This window comes from Bombina bombina, chromosome 11 (assembly GCF_027579735.1).
Source record: "Bombina bombina isolate aBomBom1 chromosome 11, aBomBom1.pri, whole genome shotgun sequence".
NCBI lineage: Eukaryota > Metazoa > Chordata > Amphibia > Anura > Bombinatoridae > Bombina > Bombina bombina.
In genome coordinates this window covers 169,765,115-169,784,471 of record NC_069509.1, presented here as the reverse complement: position 1 = coordinate 169,784,471, position 19,357 = coordinate 169,765,115, and the positions used below count along the sequence as shown (strand labels likewise).

At 38.8% G+C, this 19,357-nt stretch overlaps 1 protein-coding gene and 1 non-coding gene across 3 annotated transcripts in view; both read right to left on the bottom strand.

Moving 5' to 3' along the window:
- Positions 1 to 5,105, bottom strand: part of POLR3E (RNA polymerase III subunit E) — an 89,023-nt gene extending 83,918 nt beyond the window's left edge. The window contains exon 1 of one of the 2 annotated variants that reach the window (XM_053694675.1): positions 5,000 to 5,105. The gene's annotated coding sequence lies outside the window, so the exon portion shown is untranslated. The remainder of the gene's footprint in view (positions 1 to 4,999) is intronic. The other variant, XM_053694676.1, reaches the window with a different exon arrangement.
- A 101-nt stretch (positions 5,106 to 5,206) lies between these two features.
- On the bottom strand, positions 5,207 to 5,288 carry TRNAL-AAG (transfer RNA leucine (anticodon AAG)). Its single transcript has one exon. It is a non-coding gene; the product is annotated as a tRNA-Leu (tRNA).
- Between the last annotated feature and the right edge of the window lie 14,069 nt (positions 5,289 to 19,357).

The following is a 19,357-nucleotide window of genomic DNA, read 5'->3' as shown; positions in this document are numbered from 1 at the left end:
CTGCAATCTGGATTTCACCCCCTTCACTCAACAGAGACAGCAATTGTTAAGGTTACCAACTACCTACTTATAGCAAAATCAAAAGGCCACTTCTCTCTACTTATCCTCCTTGATCTGTCTGCAGCCTTTGAAACTATCGACCACCCTCTTTTGCTACATACCCTCCAATCCTTTGGGCCTTGGCATCTGTGACACAGCTCTCTCTTGGTTCTCTTATCTGTCTAACCGTACCTTTAGTGTAGCCTTCTCCGGGGTATCCTCTGCCCCGTTGCCTCTTTCAGTTGGGGTACTGAAAGGCTCTGTCCTCTGTCCCCTTCTCAATCTACACGTCCTCACTAGGTTCCTTAATAAAGTCCCACGGGTTTTCATTATCATTTGTATGCCGACGATACCCAAATCTACCTCTCTGCACCAGAACTATCTCCTTCCTTGCTAACCCGTGTCATTAACTGTGTCCCTCATATCATCTTGGATGTCCTCTCACTACCTCAAGCTAAATCTCTCCAAAACTGAGCTCCTTATTTTTCCCCCTTCTTCCAAAATCTCCACCCCCCATATCTCTATAACTGTTGACAACTCCATCATTGCCCCAACCTCACATGCCCGATGTCTTGGGGTCACATTTGATTCAGATCTCTTTCTTTCACTCCTCACATTCAGGCCTTGTCTAAAGCCTGCCGCTTCCACCTTAAAAACATCGCTAAAATTAGACATTTCCTTACACAAGACACAAAGATTTTAATTCACTCTCTCATCCTTTCCCGCCTTGACTACTGCAACTCTATCCTCTCTGGTCTCCCTAGCTCCTTTACAATCCATAACGAATGCCTCTGCCAGGCTCATCTTCCTTGCACGTCGCTTTTCATCTGCCGCACCTCTCTGCCAGTCCCTTCATTGGCTTCCTCTTGCCTCCAGGATTAAACACAAAATTCTCACTCTGACACACAAAGCCCTCAATTGCACTGCTCCCCCTACATCTCAGACCTTGTCTCCAGATACTCTACCTCCCATCCCCTTCGCTCCGCTCATGATCTCCTACTCTCCTCCTCTCTTGTAACCTCCTCACATTCCCGTCTCTCCCATCTTATGGAACTCTCTGCCTCGCTCCACAAGAATCTCCCCTAGATTTAAAAGCTTCAAGTGCAACTGAAGACTCTACTATTCAGGGACGCTTACAACCTACACTAACCTTCCTATCTCCACTGCTATCCCCTAAAACCCCACAGCATGTAAGCCTATGAGCCCAGCTGTTTGTAGTTCACCTTCATAAGAGCCGACTACAAAAGTGCAACTCTCAGCAGGACCCTCTCTCCCCATTTGATCCCTGTAATCATTTTTATATACCACCCATGTTCATAGCGCTGCGGAACCTGTTGGCACTCTACAAATACCTGATAATAATTTAAGAAACAATGGAAGACAGATGACTGGATAATTTTTCATTTCTTTGTATATGTTTATAACCAGCTGAAATGCATTAAAATTAAAAATGCTCAATATTCTATTTAAAGGGACATGAAACCCAAACATTTTCGTTCATGATTCAGATAGAGCATACAGTTTTAAACAACTTTCAAATGTACTTCTATTATCTAATTTGCTTCATTCTCTTGGTATCTTTTGTTGAAGAAGCAGCGATGCACTACTGGGAGCTAGCTGAATGCATTAAGTGAGCCAATAACATGAGGCATATATATGTGCAGCCACCAATCGGCAGCTTACAAGCCATGTATCATTTTTCAACAAAAAATACCAAGATAACAAATTAGATAACAGCAGTAAATTAGAAAGTTGTTTAAAGTCACATGCTCTTTCTGAATCATGAAAGAAAATAATTGGTTAAATGATCCATTATTGCCATTTTTAGGTTGTTCCCAATTATCACTTTTACCTGCTAGAGTGTATTAGATGGTTTACAAGTAGATCCTTCATCCTTACTTCAGCATTTAAAATATCTGATTTAGCCTATGGTATCCCCACCTATACTAAAAGTTTCTGGTCTTACGTTCAGGCTATTGACAAACTTATGTAATTACTTCCAGCAGAAGAAATTACACTCCCAGTGGGGTGCAGGAGTTAAATAATAAAACATTAATATTTCATTGTCCTCTCTAAGGATTGAGCTTTGGTGTCCAAACAAATAAGATAAGGAAGCAAATCTGTGCACGCAAAGCGATAACATAATGAGATGATATTACCTGCAAGCTCAACCTACTTTAATAGGTTGTGGTTTAAAAGCACAAAACCAGCTAATTTATATACGTAAATAAAACAGAAAATTCATTTTCTCATTTTATATTCTGCAGCTGGTATAACAAGTCTTTAGAAATACTATAAGGGGAAAACAATTTAACAGTGTACTGTTCTTTTAATATTATAAACAGGGACAAATCATTTCTTGTTCTGATGGATTTTCTTTTGTTTTATTTATCTCGGATTAGTGGAAATTTCCAGTCCTATCTATTACTGACTAGCAATGTGCAAACTCTATACAATCACAGCTTAGAATGAAGCACAGTTTAAAAAGGTATATTGTAAAAGTTCATGTCTGAACACCAAACAACTGGTTTGCTGACACGCCCTTGGTATTAGTCTAGTAAAATGATTTATTACATCAGTCTAAACATCACTCCCAGTCTATAAAGGAATTGATGAAAGCTATCTCCTTTTAGATGAATAAGGATGAAGGCTGAATACATATGTGGTAGATGAAACAAATATTAGTGCAGCTTAAAGGGACAGTATACACTCATTTTCATATAACTGCATGTAATAGACACTACTATAAAGAATAAGATGCACAGATACTGATATAAAAATCCAGTATAAAACTGTTTAAAAACTTACTTAGAAGTTCTAAGTTTAGCTCTGTTGAAAGGGTGGCTGGAAAGCCCACTGCAAGTGGAAAATAAGACACTCCCCCTCCCCCTTCTTTTGCATATGAAAAGACCCTTTACACAAACAGGAGCAAGCTGGAGAAGGTAGCTGACGGTATTCTCATTAAACTTTGGGGCTTGGTTAGGAGTCTGAAAATCAGAGCAATGTTACTTAAAAATAAGCAAAACTATACATTTATTTTTTAAAAAAAAAACTTTATGGGCTATATAGATAGATCATCTACAAAACATTTATGCAAAGAAAAAATCAGTGTATAATGTCCCTTTAAGATGTAGGGTTAACAAGAAAGACAGGAGGAGGGATGATTTCTAATTGGGGGTTGGATAAAAGGGGAGGGAGGGCAAAACCATCTAGACGTTAATAGTGAGGGGCAGGATCCTCCAGCTGTCAGGAACATTATACTTTGGGGTGAAGGAGCAGATTACCCAGCTCCAGGTGTATCAGTATTATATCAGGGTGAGGGGGCAGATTCCCAACTGGCATTATACTTTAGGGTGAGGGGATTGGGTGACTAAGTCCTAGGGGTATTTTATTGTACAGCATGGCACAAAAGACAGGGTAAATTAGCCCCAGGGGCATTATATCTTAGGGTAAGTGGACAGGGTCACATCCCCAGGGGCATTATGTATCGGGGTGAGGGTCAGAGTGATTTAGCCCTAGGCATTAAACCTCAGGGTGACGTAGCACTATGGGCATTATACCTCAGGGTGAAGGACAGGGTAACAGCCCCAGGGGCATTATCCATCAGTGTGAGGGACAGGGTGACGTAACTCTAAGACCATTATACCTTGGGTTAGGGAACAGGGTCACATCCCCAGGGGCATTATACCTCAGGGTGAGGGACAGGGTGACCTAACCACAGGGGTATTATATCCTGGGGAGACAGCCCCAGTGGCAGAATGATTTAGCCCTAGGGGAACTATACCTTGGGGTTAGGGGACATTGTCACTTAGCAGCAGGGGTATTATACCTCAGGGTGAGGGATAGGGTCACTAAGTACCAGGGGTATTACACCTCAGGGTGAGGGACAGGGTGGCCTAACCACAGGGGTATTATATCCTGAGGAGACAGCCCCAGTGGCAGAATGATTTAGCCCCCGGGGCACTATACCTTGGGGTTAGGGGACATTGCCACTAAGTACCAGGGGTATTATTCCTAAGGGTGAGGGATAGGGTCACTTAGCACCAGGGGTATTATTCCTAAGGGTGAGGGATAGGGTCACTTAGCACCAGGGGTATTATACCTCAGGGTGAGGGACAGGGTCACTTAGTACCAGGGGTATTATACCTCAGGGTGAGGGATAGGGTCACTTAGTACCAGGGGTATTATACCTCAGGGTGAGGGACATTGTCACTTAGTACCAGGGGTATTATTCCTAAGGGTGAGGGATAGGGTCACTTAGCACCAGGGGTATTATACCTCAGGGTGAGGGACAGGGTCACTTAGTACCAGGGGTATTATACCTCAGGGTGAGGGACAGGGTCACTTAGTACCAGGGGTATTATACCTCAGGGTGAGGGACAGGGTCACTTAGTACCAGAGGTATTATACCTCAGGGTGAGGGATAGGGTCACTTAGTACCAGGGGTATTATACCTCAGAATGAGGGACAGGGTCACTTAGTACCAGGGGTATTATATCTCAGAGTGAGGGACAGGGTCACTTAGTACCAGGGGTATTATACCTCAGGGTGAGGGATAGGGTCACTTAGCACCAGGGGTATTATACCTCAGGGTGAGGGATAGGGTCACTTAGCACCAGGGGTATTATATCTCAGGGTGAGGGACAGTCACTTAAAACCAGGAGAATTACCCCTCAGAGTCAGGAGTGCGCTTCCTTAGATTCAGGGGCAATATGTGAGGTACAGGCTGCCAGGCAGCACTCTCGATCTCTTGGTGTAACGGGCATTATTCTCAGGTGAGTTGAAAGGAATACATAGTTTCAGGGGCAGATTACCTGAGAATTATATGATACTTCAGAGTGACATAATGCCACATCACAGGCCCTATAGTCCCTACCGGGCCAAGCGCACAGAGACCCATCACCACATACAACCAGACCTCCCTCCGCGTGAAGCTTATAACACCGCTTTAACCGCCTACCTGACAGTCTTCTCCAGTTCAGTGTCTTCCCGGCTTGCAGCCACCTATCCAGCTCTCAGGAAGCAGCCATACTGCCAGTACCATAGACACGTGGGGAGCGGCTCCTCTTACCCAGAATGCATTGAGTTTGAGCTTGCAGGGGGACAGCAGATGGCGCTGCAACCATACAAAACAGCAAAATGTAAACACTCAGTTCTAAAAATATTATGGCAGCGGTGGGATTCGAACCCACGCCCCCGAAGAGACTGGAGCCTTAATCCAGCGCCTTAGACCGCTCGGCCACGCTACCTTATAGACAACATTTTGTTCTATAGATTTTATATATAAAGTATGAGGTATGATTTTTTTGTTTCTTAGTTCGTATAAACCTCCTTGGTTTGGTTTATTTTCAAGCAGTTTCTAATGTAACCCTCACTTCAACACAAACAGTACCTGGTGCCCATAGAGAAGGTTTTAGCTACAAGAGTCACTCCTGCATGATGAAATAAAGCTGAAGCTAGACACATTAAAGCATAAGGAAATTAAAACAATTTAAGTCTTCAATATTATGTGTTTAATTAGGTGTATTAGAAAAAAGCTATATATTGTCATTATTTTGCCCCTTTCCTCTGTATGTGTGTCTATGTCTGTCTTGTGTGTGTGTGTGTGTGTATGTGTGTCTATGTATGTGTGTGTATGTGTGTCTATGTATGTCTGTCTGTGTGTGTGTCTATGTATGTTTGTGTGTCTATGTTTGTCTGTGTGTGTATGTATGTGTGTCTATGTGTTTGTGAGTGTGTATTTGTGTGTCTATGTCTGTGTATGTGCATGTGTGTCTATGTGCTTGTGTATGTATGTCTGTGTGTGTGTATTGGAGCGTTTGCCCTTGTATGTGTGTGTGTGTGTGTATGTATTTGTGTATTTGTATGGGAGCTCTTGTGCTTGTGAACTTGCATGTGTGTGTGTGTGCGCAAGTGTAGACAAAAAATAAAATAGAATAAAATATTATATTAACATTTAAATATTTCTATATGGTTTATTCAATTACTATAAGGTCCATGCTCGACTAGCGCTGCTACTTTATCAATGTTTTTGTCTACTTTCTAATCTGGTATATCTTGGAGGGGATATTTTTATTAGTAGCAGGATCCCACATATATTCTAGGGCGCATATTTTCCTTTCTTTTTCACATGTGTGTGCACGTGTACACATTTGCGTTTGTGCATATCTATGTTATGTGATATATTAAATTCTGACTTTTTTGTTGCTTTTGAAATGCAGTACCTTAAAGTGATGGTAAATCCCAGCGTTTATGAAACACTAGGATTTACGAATTGAACAAATAAAGGGGACTTTCAGTCATGAACTACAAAATACTTCATGCTGAAGTTCCTTTATTTGTTTGAAGCGTTCACCACACTGAGCTCCTCAGGCAGCCCATGGCAGAACGCTATTTTGCTGTGAGGTGACGTTTCCACCTTTTGGGAGCTAGCTGAGCACATCTGATGAACCGATGATATATATGTGCAACCACCAATCAGCAGCTAGCTCATGGTAGTGCATTGCTGCTCTTGAGCATACTTATATATACTTTCAGCAAAGGATACCAAGAGAACAACGTAGAAGTAAATTGAAAAGTTGTTTTAAATGACATGTGCTATCTGAAGCGTGAAGAAAAATTAGGGGTTTACGTCCCTTTAACCCCCACAAAGTCCTGCTTAGATGCCTAAAGCATTGCAGCTCCTCAGCAGGAAGCCATCAGGGAACCAATAAGGAACAGACGTTATCCATACCTACCAATCAACAGCAGTTTCCCTTTTAGGGGGTTAAACAAAAAGGGGTTAATCCTAATCTTGCTTTTGTATTTCGTCAGATGATCTCACAACCTCAGATGTCCAAAATGTGTCGGAAGTTAAACCTATCTCTGTCCTTCCTCATGTCAGCGACTGCTTATCTGGTATTTCTTCATGGATTGCCTCTCACGCCTAAAGAGTAACATGTACAATACTGAGCTCCTTCTAATCCCCCCTCTAGCTGTACTCCGAGTTCTGACTACGTCTCACTAAACAACAAATATAATACAACCCCTAAGGTCCAACAATGACCTGCTCCTTGCATCTTCTACCATCACCTCCTCCCATGCTAGACAGCAGGACTTCTCTTATGCGGCACCAACCCTCTGGAAAGCACTTCCTCGCACTGTCCGACTTTCCCATAATCTGTCCTCGCTAAAGACATTTTTGTTCAGGGAGCCTACCACCCAACTAAAAAAAAACAAATTCCACTTCCACCTAATAATTGCCCTCATCTAACTCTGTATTAACAACATTCTCACCCTTTCATTCCTCACCTCCTGTTCTTCACCCTACTACCCTTTTAGATTGTAAGTTCCCTCGGGAATAGGGCCCACAATTCTTCCTGTATTTGTTTGATAAATTGTGTCCTCTCTCTATCTCAAGCCTTTCCTGTCTGTAAAAAAAAAAGTCTTTATAGCCCTTTGGGGCAACCGTTTTAACCACGTAAAAGAAACAACTGTTTCATTGTTTTTCTCACATGCATTTGTTTGGTTTTTATTTAATTAAAGAGACATTTATGAGTTGTTTTCGGATAAATGCAATAAATATGGAAAACAACCAGTTTTCTACATTCTTTTTTTTTTACATTAATGCCTATGTCTAATAGCACAGGCCTACAAAATAAAAACAACTTCTTTTAATCATCAGAAATACATTTCTAGACCAATTTTTAATACATTGATGATCATGAATTTACAATCAGATTTGTGCTGGTGTCCACCATTTTTGAAAAACAAACCCCTTAAGTACGACAAAAAGTGTATGTTAACAATATCTTAAGTCAAATACTTTTAATAAATAACCCCCAAGTGGTTTGGAAGGGTTTTTAAACTGTGAATGTGAGTCCTGGATGGTGTTTTGTTTCAACATATCACTGTGGGACACGATATGGTTTAGTGCCGGTGGTCACAAGGATCCTGATTATCAGAAACCCGGAGGTGAGCTAGTTGGGGAGCTCTAGAATCGCCCAGACTGTTCGATTTTCACTTTGTAATAAGTGCATTCCACTTGTGAGTATCCTTCCTTTAGTTATAGAATGTCGACAGCACCTTACTCTTAAATAGTGATGTCGCGAATAGTTCGCCGGCGAACATAGCATATGCGATGTTCGATCCACCCCCTATTCGTCATCATTGAGTAAACTTTGACCCTGTACCTCACAGTCAGAAGACACATTACAGCCAATCAGCAGCAGACCCTCCCACTTCCTGGACAGCATCCATTTTAGATTTATTTGGAAGCTGCATTCTTAGTGAGAGGAGGGACAGTGTAGCTGCTGCTGATTTAATAGGGAAATCGATAGCTAGGCTACTGTATTAAGTGTCCACTACAGTCCTGAAGGACTCATCTGATCTCTGCTGTAAGGACAGCACCCCAAAAAGCCCTTTTTAGGGCTAGAACATCAGTCTGATTTTTTTTTCCCTGTGTAATCTAATTGCAGTTGCCTGCCTGCCAGCGTGTGTGTCAGGCTCACAGCGTATACTGTGCCCACTTGCCCAGTGCCACCACTCATATCTGGTGTAACAGTAGTGTACATTTAAAAAAAAACAACACTTTTTTGACTGTGAAATAATAACAGACAGCTGCCAGTACCCAAGATGGCCGCCAATAAGGCAGATGGGGAGGGATAGAGAGCTGTTTTGGGGGGGATCAGGGAGGTTGGGGGCTAAGGGGGGATGCTACACCACAGCATATGTAAATATGCTATTAAAAAAAACTTTTATTTTAGTACTGGCAGACTTTCTGCCAGTACTTAAGATGGCGGGGACAATTGTGGGGTGGGGGAGGGAAGGGAGCTGTTTGGGAGGGATCAGGGGGTCTGATGTGTCAGGTGGGAGGCTGATCTCTACACTAAAGCTAAAATTAACCCTGCAAGCTCCCTACAAACTACCTAATTAACCCCTTCACTGCTAGCCATAATACACGTGTGATGCGCAGCAGCATTTAGCGGCCTTCTAATTACCAGAAATCAACGCCAAAGTCATATATGTCTGCTATTTTTGAACAAAGGGGATCCCAGAGAAGCATTTACAACCATTTGTGCCATAATTGCAAGCTGTTTGTAAATAATTTCAGTGAGAAACCTAAAATTGCGGAAAAAATTAATATTTTTTAAAATTTTATCGCATTTGGCGGTAAAATGGTGGCATTAAATATACCAAAATGGGCCTAGATCAATACTTTGGGTTGTCTACTACACTACAATTAAGCTAAAATTAACTCTACAAGCTGCCTACATGCTCCCTAATTAACCCCTTCATTGCTGGGCATAAAACACGTGTGGTGCGCAGTGGTATTTAGCAGCCTTCTAATTACCAAAAAGCAAAGCCATATAAGTCTGCTATTTCTGAACAAAGGGGATCCCAGAGAAGCATTTACAACTTTTTATGCCATAATTGCATAAGTTGTTTGTAAATAATTTCTGTGAGAAACCTAAAGTTTGTGAAAAAGTGAACAATTTTTTTTTTATTTGATCGCATTTGGCGGTGAAATGGTGGCATGAAATATACCAAAATTGGCCTAGATCAATACTTTGGGTTGTCTACTACACTACACTTAAGCTAAAATTAACTCTACAAGCTCCCTACATGCTCCCTAATTAACCCCATTCACTGCTGGGCATAAAACACGTGTGGTGCGCAGTGGCATTTAGCAGCCTTCTAATTACCAAAAAGCAACGCCAAAGCCATATAAGTCTGCTATAATGGCATGTCTGGCACACAGTCTTGGGGCAAGGGTCCATCTGACCACTGATACCTGGTCTGCAAAGCATGGTCAGGGCAGGTATATCACCTACACTGCGCACTGTGAAGCGGGTGTAACCCTTACACTACCTGATCGATACAACATCATACCTGATGTTTTAAAGCACGTTATTCCAAACAATTTAGGAATGTTAGGTGATTTATGCCCTTTATGGATTAAAACCAGACTCTGCATCAACTATGTAATTTTCCATGGGAGTTTTGCCATGGATCCCCCTCCGGCATGCCACAGTCCAGGTGTTAGTCCCCTTGAAACAACTTTTCCATCACTATTGTGGCCAGAAAGAGTCCCTGTGGGTTTTAAAATTCGCCTGCCTATTGAAGTCTATGGCAGTTCGCCTGGTTCGCGAACTTTTGCGGAAGTTCGCAAACTCAAATTTTTAGGTTCGCGACATCACTACTCTTAAAACATCATGCATGATTAAGGGCTGAAAGGCCTGAAACGTTGCATGTATTTCATCTTGTCTTAATAAAGGAATTGTTTTAAGAGTAAGGTGCTGTGGACATTCTATAAAGACTTTTGGATTTTTGTGAGGTTCTGGCAGAAAACCTCAGTCTGCACTGGCACACCTGCTGCATTATTGCTGGGAAGCTTTCCTAGTATCCTTCCTTTGGAAGAATTACTTAGGAAGGGATTGTGAATAGTAGAGATATTTTGCCATTGGAGCGCCTTCCTTTTTCGTATTGTTTCAGTTAATTTGATGTGTGTTTGCAAGAAGAGTTGACCGCGGCACAGGATTGAAAGAAAATTAAGAATGATCATCTTTGGCCTCATAGTGGCTCCTCTATTTTATCTTCTGGACCGACCTGAGAAAGTGGGACTAAGATATATTGTAAACTCCTGTCAATTAGATTGTCACGCTAAATGTATCCAATACAGAATTGAATATGTTGCAACCGAATACTACAAATGATCTCAAGAAATTAAGTGATAAATTAGAGATTGAGTTTCTTAGAATTATTAAACAGAACAAGCTGTTTTATTTGTCAGAAATATGACAAAGGAACAAAACATTGAATAAAAAAACACTACAGTTGCACATGCATTCCATACATAAAAATAATTTCATCATTAGTTTAACCAAGCCGCTCAGCAATTTTTACCCCTGGACTGCCAAAGAGGTGCTGCAAAATATTGTAATGTGTTGCTGCAGCATTTTTTTTTTTGTTTAGCAGCCAAGAGGTTCTTGCGGAAAACATACTGTACGCAATGGTAAGTAAACAAATCAACGTATTCGCTAAACTTATTGAGTTTTGTTACAAGAGTAATCCCTAATGGATTTAAAATAAAATATTGCATATAATTCTGTAAACATAAAACATTTCAAATGAATTTTTTTTTTGTGTGTGTTTCACATTTTGGATTAACAAAAATATTCCCTGATAAATCTTTTGGGATAGTAAATCAACTAGCCTGAAAGTTTATTTTTTCTTTTGAAATGTACATTTTCAAAAAGCGTAATTTGCATAAAAATGTTAAAGGGACACTAAACCCAAAATTTTTTCTTTCATGATCCAGTTAGAACATGTAATTTTAAGCAACTTTCTAATTTACTCCTATTATTATCAATTTTTCTTCGTTCTCTTTCTATCTTTATTTGAAATAGAAGGCATCTAAGCTAAGGAGCCAGCCAATTTTGGTTCAGCCCCTGGACAGCACTTATTTACTGGACAGCACTTGTTTATTGATGCTGTCCAATCAGCAAAGACAACCCAGGTTGTGAACCAAAAATGGGTCGGCTTCTAAACTTACATCCTTGCTTTTTAAATAAAGGTAGCAAGAGAATGAAGAAAATGTAATAATAGGAGTAAATTAGAAAGTTGCTTAAAATTGCATGCTCTATCTGAATCATGATAGAAAAATTTGGGTTCAGTGTCCCTTTAATAAAGAATTATCTAGCATTCTCTGGTCATACTGCCCCCTTGTTCTGTAAGCAAGAAACAAAATACTTGAAAAAGCTACATTATAATTATTGGTATAATTGTTTAATACAAAACAAATAACAATACATTTTCAATAGTATGCAACTATTTTCTGTACTGGTGGGAAAAAAATAATAATTAGCACTTGCAGATAATTTAAGATTTATTGTATATTTAAAAAACAAATTGCAATACTAAATACATTTTTTAAATTAGCTGCCAAGCAGGTATTTTTATTTTTATTTAAATAAAATATTTATATTTTGCTGTTGTGGCACTTTGCATTTAACTACAAATATTAACTGAATTATTTGTATAAAAAAAGACAAGCAACAATAGGAAAACATTTTTTAACTGTCATTTACCGTTTGCAGATGATCAAGTTTATTAACTAAATAACCTACATCAAAGGGGAATTCAATTCAATGTCATTCTGCATAAAATATTTAATTATGCATAATTAAAATAAAAAAAGTGCAATGCACATCCATTATTTATTTTGCCTACTTTTACTGTAATTTAACTCTGAAATCCGTAGTTGAATGCAGAACCTTGTCCCCTCCTCATGCTGCACAGTGTTTGGCTGATATATGTTTATATCTGTCTCTAATTGGTATAGAAGGAAATAAGAAGTCAACAGGCTTTTCATGGGATGTGTCCTTGGACTGCAAAACAATGCATATTTGTGTAACAAAATTAGTTTTAAATGATTTATATAACATTTAAAGGGACAGTGTACTGTAAAATATTTTTTTCCTGACGTGTTTCCAATGACTTGTTATACCAGCTACAGAGTATAAAATGTATAAGAAATAGCTTCTTTAGGTTTGTTTTTGTATATGAAATATCAGATTTGTTCTTTAAAACCACAACCCATCATCTCTTTATCACTCTCTGTACACGCACATCTGTCTTTATATTTATTTGTCTGTATAACAAAGCCCAATACCTAGAGAGAATAATTGAAAATGAACGTGTTATTACTTATCTCTCCTAACCCCCACTGGGAGTGTATTGTCTTCTGCTGACTATGTTTACACAGCTTTTTCATGGCTAATACTTAAGTATAGAAACTTTCAGTATAGGTGAGGATACCACAGGCAACATCAGCTATTTCAAATACTCAAATAAAGGAGCTATTTGTAAACAATTTAACAACACCAGCAGGTAAAATTGAAAACAAATTAAAGGGGAGAAAATGTAGGCCACACTGTCCTTTTAATATGCTAAGGCCTTGTACCTATTATATTATTTTTTTAAAGATAGAAACATTGATTTTTTTTTTTCTTTCCTTTTAAAACTAAGCTTTGTTTGCTTTCACATGCTTTAAAAGAAGATTAGATTTACATTTAAACTATGAAATCACTTATTGATCACAAGCTACTCACGTGCAATTTGTGTGCATTTAGACTCCTATACTTTGCATGGGGACAATTTGACAGCTGTATTACATCACAGTAATAATTAAAGGAACACTAAAGTCAAAAGTAAACTTTCATGGTTCAGATAGAACACACAATTTTAAACAACTTTCCAATTCACAACCATTATCTAAATATGCAAAGTATTTATATATGCACACTTTCTGAGGCACCACCTCCTACCGAGCATGTGCAAGCATTCACATATGTATATGCATTTTTTGATTGGCTGATGGCTGTCACATGATGTAGTGGGAAAGAAAATAAAACTAACTTTGAAATTGGTCAGAAAAAAATCTACTACTTGTGAAATTTAAACTAAGTTCTTTTGCATTGTCTTTTTATTATGCATCAGTCTAATACTAAATTAGCTGATATATGCTTTGACATTGTATCTTTTGCTTCTATGAAGATCTGTGAAATTCCTTGCAACCTCCCTCACCTTGAACAATGTATAATGCATCTGTTTATTATAGTTTTTGTATATTTAAAGGGATAGCAAAGTCCAAATTAAACTTTCATGATTCAGATAGGGCATGTCATTTTAAACAACTTTCTAATTTACTTTTATCATCAAAGTTGCTTTGTTCTAGTGTTATTCTTAGTTGAAAGCTAAATCTAGGTTGGGTCATATGCTAATTTCTAAGCCCTTGAAGGCTGCTTCTGATCTGAATGCATTTGACAGTTTTTGACAGCTAGAGGGCGTTAGTTCATATGTTTCATATAGATAACACTGTGCTCATGCACGTGAAGTTATTTAAGAGTCAGCACTAATTGCCTGAAACGCAAGTCTGTCAAAAGAACTGAGATAAGGGGGCAGTCTGCAAAGGCTTAGATACAAGGTAATTACAGAGGTAAAAAGTATATTTCTATAACCTTATGCAAAACTGGGGAATGGGTAATAAAGAGATTATTTATCTTTTTAAACAATAACATTTTTAGTGTTTATTATCCCTTTAACACAATGTTGCCGTTATATGATTTAGTAATTTGATTGCAGTTACTAATTCAAGCAGTTCTCTTTTAATTAATTGGTTTCAATAAAACAAGCAAATAAAAAATCATCGGCCTTCACTGTTTGTAGCACAGGGATTTTGATGTCTCGGTAAGGGGGTCATATGTTAGCTAATATACAGGGAAAAAGAAAGGACTCACGGTTTATCTACTGTGAAGCAGTCATTTTCTAATCACATATTGAACCTTACAGTGGTAAGACACAAATACTCAATAACTCCTCTTAAGTTGATTGATATAGTCTGCCGTAAGTCTGTAAGATAGTTCCTTTCTAAGTGGACGCTTAGCATTAGGGAATCACATTGTTTTAATATGTGTCAATGTCAAATGTAAATCCAGGGCATATTCAATATCTTTACATTAACACAGTAAGAAAATAATTATTTTTCAACAGATTCAAATAAAGGGACAGTCAACACCAGCATTTTTGTTGTTTTAAAAGAAAGAAAATCCCTTTATTACCCATTCCCCAGTTTTGCCAACACAGTTATCATAATACACATTTTACTGATAACTGTCCCCTTATTTCAGTACTTTTGACAGACTTGCATTTTAGCCAATCAGCGCTCACTCCTAGGTCACTTCACTTGCATGAGCTCAATGTCATCTATATGAAACACATGAACTAATGCCCTCTAGTGGTCAAAATGTATTCAGATTAGAGGCAGTCTTCAAGGTTTAATAAATGAGCATATGAACCTTCTAAAGGGACGCTGAACTCAAATGTTTTCTTTCGTGATTCAGATAGAACATGCAATTGTAAGCAACTTTCTAATTTACTCCTATTATCAAATTTTCTTCATTCTATTGGTATGTTTATTTGAAAAGCAAGAATGTAAGTTTAGATGCTGGCCCATTTTTGTTGAACAACCTGGGTTGTCCTTGCTGATTGGACAGCACTAATAAACAAGTGCTGTCCATGGTTCGGAAATTTGCTGGCTCCTTAGCATAGATGCCTTCTTTTTCAAATAAAGATAGCAAGAGAATGAAGATAAATTGATAATAGAAGTAAATTAGAAAGTTGCTTAAAATTGCATGCTCTATCTAAATCATGAAAGAAAAAATGTGGGTTCAGTGTCCCTTAAGTTTAGCTTTCAACTAACAATACTAAGAGAACAAAGCAAAAATGGTTATAAAAGTAAATTGGGAAGTTGTTTAAAAATACATGTCCTCATTAAATCAAGAAAGATTTTTTTTGGACTTTACTGTCCCTTTAAAAGAAATTTCTATTTTGTGCATGCAGATAAAATTATAGTTAGTAGTAATTTTTATCACTTATTATGTTTACACAATACCTTAAAAGATCAATGAAATTTAAATAGTAAACTGAGTCATTTTTGTCTAAAATGGACATGATAGGAGCACCCAAACGGTAGGTCGCAATCTGCCAGTACTCTAATAGTAGATCAATACATCTGCTCAGATCCTGGTATCTTTTATTGTAGAATAAAACTAGGTAGGCTCATAAGAACTCAGGAGTGTGCACGAGTCTCTATGGCAGCAGTGTTTTGCAACATTGTATAACAAAGCTACAAATAATGTTGCAAAACACTGCTGCCATAGAGACTTGTGCACACTCCTGAGCTCTTATGAGCCTACCTAGTTTTACTCTTCAATAAAAGATACCAAGAGAACAAAGCAAATTTGATAACAGAAGTAAATTACAAAGTGGTTTAAAATTGCATGCATATCTGAATCATGGAAGTTTAATTTTGACTTTACTGTCTCTTTAATTCAGAAAAGCAGTATGTGACTTTGATAAATGCCTGATTCTTTAATTAATGACTATCTCTACATATTATAACATCAGATATTCTCTTTATTGTTTTCTGGTGCAGCTGTGATTGGGTTATGTAGTAGGGGCAGATTACCAACCTGTTCCTACGGGTGCAAGAGATTTTAAAGTCATGTACTTTGCTTCACTCGCACCCTATATCCTGAACAAACATGTAAACAAGTTGTAAAATCTTCAGGTAAGGCCTATGCTGTCACTTAAGTTTAAAAAAAAAAAATGGAGACAATGGCTAAAGGATTGTACTGCCGTTTAACCTGATCAGCAAGCCAGGCGCTCCTTTGAGTGCAAATATATCCTAGGTACCTACATTTACATTACATTGTATGCAGTTCTCAATACCGATTAATCATGTATTAGACTAATGGATTAACAGTTTTCTGCATGATGTTTAATAGGGACAATATACTCAACATTTAAAAAAATATATAATGATTAGTAATGATAATAAATTAATGTTTAAGTGGCTTTCACTATGCATTTGTCCGCTTTCCTTTATTTCAGCTATAAAGTATGATTTCTTCTAATGCTCACACAGAGGCTGGAGTGCATTCTAAAGGTTATGATTAACAAAACTATGAAGGCTTTTCAAGGGTTATGTCCCTGGACTTTAAAACATTGTAAATTTAACACAACTTTCATGTATTTTCCTTCCAGATAATTTTGCATTTCAATAATGAATTGCTTTAATATACTATACTAACACACACACACACACATATATATATATATAAAAATATATATAATATGTATGTGTGTATAAGATATTTTAATATATCTAAAAGCAGAATTGAAACTGACTGCTTTAGTTTTACAATGTCTAAACAGAGAATAAATTGTTTTCATATGTTGTATATTATTCACAGCATTATTTCACAAGAATTGTAAAACACTCACAAAATACTCCAGAATCGTTACTGTCTTTGTATTATGCATAGTTTAGAGCAGTGATTTTTAACCTTTTTTTTGCCGTGGCACACTTTTTTACATTAATAAGTCCTGTGGCACACCACCATCCCAAAATTTAAAAAAAAATCACACATTGTAGCCTAATACAGCATACTACACACAAACACACACATACTGTATGTATGTGCTGTTATGCCATGCCTCCTGCAAACTACCCCTGCACTGGGAGTAAAAAACAAGCAAAGTTTAAAATATGTCACACTGTTGTCAGTCTGCCGTGGCACACCTGAGGATCTCTCACGGCACACTAGTGTGCAGGGATAGGCAAAGTGTCCGTACACGGACACTGGTGTCCGTGATTAGCCCTTGCTGTGTCCGCCACAACCTTAGTATATGTTTTGATTGAATAATAGGAATAAAAAAAAATATGTATTGTGAATAAAATTAGTGGCTTGTCAAGAGACTGCTAGCGATATTGGGTGATAAGTTATGGAATAACTAAAGCCTGAGTGAAATACTGGATGTGTATCTGCATCTGTATAATAACACCCAACTATATACAAAGACACAGTAGTGACACTGGCACATGCGTATAGCCAGACAAGAGTTGGTTATAGGGTCAGTGGTATCTGCATCAGTATAATAACACCCAGCGCTATATAATGACACAGTAGTGACACTGGCACATGCGTATAGCCAGAGGAGGGCTGGTTATAGGGTCAGTGGTATCTGCATCAGTATAATAACACCCAGCACTATATAATGACACAGTAGTGACACTGGCTCATGGGTATAGCCAGACAAGGGCTGGTTATAGGGTCAGGGGTATATGCATCAGTATAATAACACCCAGCACTATATAATGACACAGTAGTGACACTGGCACATGGGTATAGCCAGACAAGGGCTGGTTATAGGATCAGTGGTATCTGCATCTGTATAATAACACCAAGCACTATATAATGGGTCAGTGGTATCTGCATCAGTATAATAACACCCAGCACTATATAATGACACAGTAGTGACACTGGCACATGCGTATAGCCAGACAAGGGATGGTTATAGGGTCAATGGTATCTGCATCAGTATAATAACACCCAGCGCTATATAATGACACAGTAGTGACACTGGCACATGGGTATAGCCAGACAAGGGATGGTTATAGGGTCAATGGTATCTGCATCAGTATAATAACACCCAGCTCTATATAATGACACAGTAGTGACACTGGCTCATGGGTATAGCCAGAGGAGGGCTGGTTATAGGATCAGTGGTATCTGCATCAGTATAATAACACCCAGCTCTATATAATGACACAGTAGTGACACTGGCTCATGGGTATAGCCAGAGGAGGGCTGGTTATAGGGTCAGTGGTATCTGCATCAGTATAATAACACCCAGCGCTATATAATGACACAGTAGTGACACTGGCACATGCGTATAGCCAGAGGAGGGCTGGTTATAGGATCAGTGGTATCTGCATCAGTATAATAACACCCAGCGCTATATAATGACACAGTAGTGACACTGGTACATGGGTATAGCCAGATGAGGGCTGGTTATAGGATCAGTGGTATCTGCATGAGTATAATAACACCCAGCGCTATATAATGACACAGTAGTGACACTGGTACATGGGTATAGCCAGAGGAGGGCTGGTTATAGGGTCAGTGGTATCTGCATCAGTATAATAACACCCAGCACTATATAATGACACAGTAGTGACACTGGCTCATGGGTATAGCCAGAGGAGGGCTGGTTATAGGATCAGTGGTATCTGCATCAGTATAATAACACCCAGCGCTATATAATGACACAGTAGTGACACTGGCACATGGGTATAGCCAGAGGAGGGCTGGTTATAGGGTCAGTGGTATCTGCATCAGTATAATAACACCCAGCACTATATTATGACACAATAGTGACACTGGCTCATGGGTATAGCCAGAGAAGGGCTGGTTATAGGGTCAGTGGTATCTGCATCAGTATAATAACACCCAGCTCTATACAAAGACACAGTAGTGACACTGGCACATGCGTATAGCCAGAGGAGGGCTGGTTATAGGATCAGTGGTATCTGCATCAGTATATTAACACCCAGCACTATATAATGACACAGTAGTGACACTGGCACATGGGTATAGCCAGAGGTGGGCTGGTTATATGATCAGTGGTATCTGCATCAGTATATTAACACCCAGCACTATATAATGACACAGTAGTGACACTGGCACATGGGTATAGCCAGAGGAGGGCTGGTTATATGATCAGTGGTATCTGCATCAGTATATTAACACCCAGCACTATATAATGACACAGTAGTGACACTGGCACATGGGTATAGCCAGAGGAGGGCTGGTTATAGGGTCAGTGGTATCTGCATCAGTATAATAACACCCAGCACTATATTATGACACAATAGTGACACTGGCTCATGGGTATAGCCAGAGAAGGGCTGGTTATAGGGTCAGTGGTATCT